Raw genomic sequence first — 7,796 nt, forward strand, 5'->3', positions numbered from 1 at the left:
AACACATGGGTCCTTGAGAATACTTGAGATGAATACTACAGTAGTAGACATAAACACACCCTACACCCACATGTACACACACAGTTATTAGCTCTCCAGTCTATCAGTTAATCATAGTTTTTTCTACTTTGGGGACTCTTGGTCAGCTAACATTTTCCAACAAAGATGATATATTTTTCTTCTTATTGCTCAAAGGACAAAGAATAGACCCACAAGACACTCAAAATAGATCAAATGCCCATGTTCATGATGAGTTAGACAAGGAATGAGAAACTCCATGAAAACCTCTGCAAGATTTTCAGATAGACCAGAAGAATGACTGGGTCTTCAGCATTTGGCTTCTCCGTGTGTGCCTGTGCTCCTTTTCAAGTATGCTTCTCAAGGTTTGCCAAGGCTCAGGAACCAGTGCTTTGGATGACATTACCATCCTTTCCTTCAAATAAAAAAAGCCTTCTTCCTCAAGACCTAAAAATACTACTCAGCCTTGGAGGACAGCCTAGTTTTCATCAACTCTGCTCCATTGGACCAGTTGCTTGACCTAGGACAAGCTACAACCACAAAGTCCTTTTGAGGAAGCCAGTCCACACATGGGTTCTCTTGAAATTTCTAGTTCACAGAAATATAAAAAGAACTCTTCTCCCTCACCCATGAGCTCTCCACCCCCAACCCAACTTATATTTCTTTTTCTTTTGTAGGGAAGTGGAGATTTGGATTCTTTGAGGTTTTCATTTGTTTGTTTGTTTGTTTTGGCTTGCTTGTTTTTACTCTTACAATTGAAATAAGGAAAAAGAATTGGATTAAATGAAGATTTTCCTCAGTCCTAAATACTGACTTTGGAAATCTTATCAGAGTCAGGGAAACATAATTTCTCAAAAAATGTTGGGTAGATTTTATTCTGAAACATGAATGAAATTATTTTAGTGTTGAGTGGAGCTAACATTCTAAGTTCACAGCTAACAGCTCCATATTTAGGGACTAAATATTTTATTCAAGTGAAACATTCTTACCTAGCATTCGAGGCTCTTTGCTGTTACAAGCTGAGTGGTCTTGGAAGTATAACAGAAGAATAGGATGGAAGTTTCCAGTTTTCAGAAGCAGAAGGAGGGACCTTGGTTAAGAAAGAAGGTCAAAGATTAGAGGCTTTAACAGAATGATTGAGTGGCAAGAAGAGACCAAGGGCAAAAAAGAGTCTAATAGAGGGAAATCAGGGCAAAAATGTGCATATAGAGGCTTGAAAGCAAATCTGAGAGTATAAAACTGAATGAAAAACAAGGAAAGGGAGAAATATGGGAGAGTGAGGTTTGGTGACACATGCTTATGATCCTAGCACCAGGGAGTCAAAGGCAAGGGATGTCAAGCTCAAAGCCAGCTTTGATTACATAGCGAGACTGCATCACAAAACAAGCAATAAACAAAATAAAGACAGGGAGTTGATGGTCTGAGGACAAAGGCAAAAAGAAGATGCCCTGGTCAGCCGTGTGGAATGTGGAACAGGACATTTGCTCTTAATGAGTTAGTCACAGTTACAACTTCTGACGCATCTCATCCCAAGTGGTTTCCCTAGACTTCTCCCTTACACTTAGCTTAGACTTTATGTCAGACAAGACTGCTCTTTCCCCCACACCCCACATTTCATACTCTTTCTTCCCAACTCTATTCGTCCATTCTTCTATCTAAAATTGCTTTATTTTTGAAACTCCATCTGCCATATCTTATCCCTATAAAGCCTTCCCTGACCCTTCACCAGATGCTACCTTTTCATTAAAGAAATCTGTACACACTGATCCCACCATCAGTAGTGTGAAGAGGTTGAATGAACTAAGGTCTAAGGGGAGGTGGTTTTTCCATCCTCTGGACTCTATACTTAAATATTTCTGCATTGAGAACAACTACTGGTATACTTATAATCTAGCTTTCCCCACTCCCTGCAATAGTGTAAGATGCCTGGGTAAGGTTAGCAGTTTTCAACTTATACTCTAATAGTCAGCCTAAAGACTTGGAGAAATTCTGGAAGGAACACTACTCATCACACAGATTAGACATGAAAAGCAATGGAGAGTAGGGTAAGAATTCCCTGAATGCCACTACGATTAGGTAAATCATTTAATGCCCTTCTACCCATGTTTTCTACCAGGAAAAAGTATGGAGAGTTTATTAGCTCATCCATACCTCAGAGCTACTGAAAGAAAAAAGTGAGTCTTACTTGGCAAGATGGTTCACACCTGTAATCTTAGCTACTCAGGAGGGTGAGATCCGAGGATTGGGGTTTGAAGGCAGTTCAAACAAGTCAGTGTCCAAGGAACTACTCAGAAGCTGTGGCTCAAGTGGTAGAGCTCTATTCCTAAGCAAAAGAAGCTCAGGGACAGTAACCCGGCCCTGAGTTCAAAACCACAACCAGAACACACACACACACACACACACACACACACACACACACACACACACACACACACACACACGTGATTCTCATACAGTTTTGACAAGTTATATATGTCATGCAGATAGTGACATATCAAAGTGATATTCATTTTTTTCCTACCCAGCCAACAGGTCTTGGTTCTATTTGATAGAAATAAGGACAAGAGATAGTTTACACACTTACTGTTTCATATTATACCTCTGAACTGCATAATATTCAACAGATACTAGTTAGTAGGTGAATACTGAAATATGCAGAAGTGAAGGCATCTTTCCTACATTCACCATTAGGAAGTAACTTCTCAGGCTGTGTGAGGTGATACAGGCCTGGAATCTCAACACTTGGAAGAAAGAGGCAGGAGGGAGGATAAGGAATTTGGGGCCAGCAGGTAAGACATGCATAGTAAGATCCTGTTTCAAAACCAGAGGAAAAAAAACACCAAATAATTTTTGTTGTCCTTTTGCAAAATTTACTATAGCCCTATTACTTTTGTTGCCGTTGTTGTTGTTGTTTGCCAGTCCTGGGGCTTGAACTCAGGGCCTGTGCTTCTTTTGCTCAGGGCTAGCACTCTGCCACTTGAGTCATAGTACCACTTGCAGTGTTTTCTGCTTATGTGGTACTGAGGAATGGAACCCAGGGCTTCCTTCATGCATGCTAGGCAAGTACTGTACCAAGCCACATTCCCCACCCAGCCCTATTACTTTTATAATTATAAATGTAAGCAAAATTGGCTGAGGGTTGATGTTGAGTGAGTTATTTTTCTTCTCCCAGATTTTCCCACAAAGGATCATCTAACTCCCTTATTTAAGCATCTGATATGCTTTATGTTGATGGAACTGCTGTGTGTGGGCACCAGATGTGGTTGGTCTATGTTCTTCTCTCGAACACTTAACAGGAGTTAACATATGAGTTTTGGGATTTTTGTTGGATTTTAATACATCGTATCTCTAGCAATTTCCTGTACAGTTTAACTTTGAGTACCCACATCCATTTCAAATTAGGAATAAATAATGTATTCATTGAAAGCTAAAGTTGAAACTACTACAAAGTCATGTTTTATATACAAAGCCATAAAAATGGCTTTTGAGTGTTCATAATCTCTATCAAAAGCTAAGTGCTAAGATATGTGCATTACCTAGGCTTCTTTCTGGCTGCTCTTTTTTCTTAATATAGGAAATTGAATGAATGGATATTTGGTATTTTATACATGTAGATTGTTAGCACAATGTTGCCAAGTCTGAACCAGTAAACTAGAGCATTGTTTTCCACACGTAAGTTGATGGATCTGAGGTCTAGCCTATGGAAGAAAGATAAAAGGAGCATCAGGAAAGCCACATCCTGGGTCCGGGCTCCTCTAAAGTTTAGTCTTCTCTCTTCAATTCTGTGGCAATATTTCTTTCAATTTCAGGCTGGGAAGGTGGCTCAGTGGTAGAGTACTTGCCTTGCATGCATGGGACCCTGGGTTCGATTCCTCAGCACCACATAAGCAGAAAAACAAATAAAAAAAACATAAAAACAAAACAAAACAAAAAAAAGGGCTGGGAAGGTGGCTCAGTGGTAGAGCGCTTGCCTGGCATGCCTGAGGCCCTGGGTTTGATTCCTCAGCACCACATAAGCAAAAAGAATAAAAGCTGGAAGCGGCACTGTGGCTCAAGTGGTAGAGCGCTAGCCTTGAGCTGAAGAGCTGAGGGACAGCGCCCAGGCCCAGAGTTCAGGCCCCACGACCAGACCCCCCCCCCAAAAAAAATATTTCTTTCAATTCCATGTTTTTTTCTTTCCATTTAGTACTAAGATTCTCTTTTGACAAATCATCACTTCTTATCTTTAAAGCAATATGTATACACCCAGAATGAAACTCGAACGGATAGAAGGGTAAGTCTTCCTCCCAATAATAACCACGCATTTGGTTCTCCCCTCTAAAGATCACCAGCTAACAAATTTCTCCATCATCCATTCTTAGTTTTTTGTTTTGTTTTGTTTTGTTTTGTCGGTCATGGGGCTTGAACTCTGAGCCTGGGCATTGTCCCTCACCTCTTCAGCTCAAGGATAGTGCTCTATCACTTGAGCCACAGTGTCATTTCAGGTTTTCTGAGTGGTTTATTAGAGATAAGAGTCTCATAGACTTTTCCTGCCCAGGCTAGCTTTGAACTGTGATCCTCAGATCTCAGCCTCCTGAGTATCTAGGATTACAAGCATGAGCCACCAGCACTCTGCTCCATTCTTAGTTATTTTAACTCCAATTCTCTGGACCAAGCTCTCAGTTCTTTACTGTTATCTTAATGTTATAGCTCACACAAGTTTGTTTCCCTCTTGGGCCAAAATACCCTTTTCTCTGGCAGGGGGAATAACCAAGAAAATTGTCAGGGTTAGATCTGACCTGGACTTTGATGTACAGAGAAGATGACAGTCCATGACTTGCAGTGGAGAGCTTACCTGGAGCCTGGAATATTATAATGTTCTGTAATGCTGGGCAACTAAAATGATCAATAGATTAAACATGCCATGCTATGGGAATCAGAAAGGAAGCTAGCTGCATTACAGCAGAGTTAAAGATCAGAATTACAAAAATAGGGCCATGATAATTATGATTATTAATTTCAACTAAATAAGTCAAGGGTGACAGATATTGTTCTAGGCTTTGAAACACTTTTATGAATGGTTCCTCATAAACTCCAATGAGGCAGCACTTCCTTATCCCTGGTTAAACAGGAGGAAAATGAGTCTTGGGAAGGATTAGTTAATTCTCAAAGGTATTAAACTGATATGTAGGTTTCAAATTCAGACTTCAGGAACTTGAATGATTTGGGATAAAGAACTCTGGAGCATCCTGGAATTCATAAATGATCATTTTGAATAGCTTTCTCTGTTAGCATCATGCTAATTGAAGACCAAATAGATGGATGAAATATAATCCTTTCCTGCAAAGGATATATATATATATATATATATATATATATATATATATATATATATATTTGAAACTTTATATGTTATATCAAAAGTGACCTGAGCAACTTTATTTGATGTTTTCTTGATTTCTCAAGAGTGGAGCTCTTCTGAAGACAAGGTCAGTGGCCATTATTTCCTTTGAACTTTTTTGAACCCCATACACCAGAATTTATTCTTGACTGTCTTCTATTTTTAGTTTGCCAGGAGACTTAACTGGGATGGGTTTCTTGGAGATGTGTAATGGCAAGTATAAGTCTCTGACTTATCAGAGCAGCTGTAGAAATCAAGAAAAGAATAAAAAGGAAATGTACATCTTTGACGTGTGTGTAGAGTGGGAAAGTAGGTTATCCTGACTGATACAGCCCTATATCTCAGAGAATATTTACCAGTCACAGTCATGAGCCAAGGGCCATAGGGAACACTTGAAGAGCACCTCTCAGTACTATATTAGACAGCTTCCTATAGAATAGTGATTGTGAGGCAAAGGAAAAAATTCTTATGTTCTGAGATGAGTGAATATCTCATTTTAGTAAGGCATGAAGAAAATGTCTTATGAGCATCAGGGATGAAAGAAGAGGATATCAAAATACTGAACTAGGCACTAAAAATGTATTGTTTAGTGGAAAACAACAACACACTGTTAAAGCAGTGTCCCCTGGTAACAGAAAATTTACCAGTTCATGATGAACTATGATTCCTTTAAGACTCAGAATGGCTGGATGGGCAGGGATAGGAGACAGAACCTTGGGAAGGGGTCTGGAGCCATAAGAAGAATTCTCTGAAGACTGGCAGGTATTTCTTTGAAGATAGACCGGGCTATCTTAGTGTACCCTCTAATCCACAAAGGTGGCAAGCACAAGGGAGGGAAGCATTTGCCTTGGGTAAGTGGAACTAAGGAGGACTTCAGCAGCCAGCTGAGAGTATGATGGGGCCTGCCGTTGTCAAGAGACCCCAGAAGGTGCTAGAAAGCTGGTGTTCCAGGATGTCTGGGACAGGGCAGAGAGCCCAGACTACAGCCAGCCAGAGGAAAGGTGCTAGAAAGCGGGGGGTTGTATGGGTAGATAGCTCCTAACCTTGGACTTTAAATAAATCTGGTACTTCTGTATCACTCTGACTAATTTAGTAGCCAGGGGCTCTTTGAGCACACATATTTTTTAAAAATTGGTTTTAGCTTTATAAGTGTTTGATATTAAAAAAAAGAGTTCAAATGGGTTAAAATTTTATTCTCATTATCCTAGGAAATTCAACATTATGTTTCACTAAAGAAGGGAAAAGAACTGGCAAGATTCAGATATGACATCAATGATTTTAATAAACCTGCTTTTACATCTTTATCTCTTCTTGTGCAAAGAACCTCATAACAATAATTACCATTGTTAGTATAAAGCCAGATGTCAGTAGGTTTTGTTTGGAGCATCTCACTCATTTCTTTTTAAAAGTTTCCAAAAGATATTATTTGGAAGTTTCAGACATATACAATATTTAATATTTTCCTTAATATGGTATTATTGTATTTATCATATTATATAACGAAAAGTAAGGAAATGCAATGGCTATTTTCACCAAGTTGTATATTCATATATTTACACACACACATCCATGTCTCTTCCATGACCCTCTAGCATGCTACACTAATACTCTCATTTTTTACTTGAGGTGTTACGACATAAAAAACATCAGCAAGTCTTCCCTAAAAAAATCACCGTTTACTACTGGAACATATTCAACTTTTCTTGAATATGTTATGTCAAATGGGAGGGAGACAGGGGATGGAGGATGTGCTGCTATCTAGAGGAATTAGCTTAAGTAAGACAGTTGCAAAAAATAAAACAATTTTGTTTACAAGAGGAAATACCTACCGCTGTAAGGACGTTAGAAAAACAAAGAGAGCATTTTCTGAGCAAATTGTTGGAGGGTATCTTTAGCCTAATTTTTCTGGGTTGGAGAGAAAGGATTAGTAGGTAAGAATTAAGCCTGATAAAATGAGACTCAAGATTTGTGTTTTCTTTATATCATTTAACCTGTGAAATATAAATAATACTTAATATGTGATGCCAGGCAATCCTGACTGCTATGCTGAACAAAGCCAATAAGAAGTGGTAGAAGAAGCCAGGTATCTTGGCTGCCCAGCCACTGCCTTTATCCTTCAGCCTGAATCTTTCTTTCATATCATCTTCTCAAATTATCCATAGGAGATTTATCCACATACTCAATAAGAAAAATATTTCTAATTATATCCAACCATTCTTAATATGAATGAGAATTATGCGGGGCCACTAGATTGCCAAGAGGTTTTTTGCCAAACAATTCCTTTTGACTTAAGAAAGAAGAAGCAGCTGCATTGTTTCCATAACTATCCATATAAAAGAGCCCTGGAATGAGGCTGACTCGTTCTGCTTTAAAAAGCTCCAAGGTAAGAGGGAGCAGG

This window comes from Dipodomys merriami, unplaced genomic scaffold (assembly GCF_024711535.1).
Source record: "Dipodomys merriami isolate MVZ:Mamm:240054 unplaced genomic scaffold, mDipMer1.0.p SCAF_19, whole genome shotgun sequence".
NCBI lineage: Eukaryota > Metazoa > Chordata > Mammalia > Rodentia > Heteromyidae > Dipodomys > Dipodomys merriami.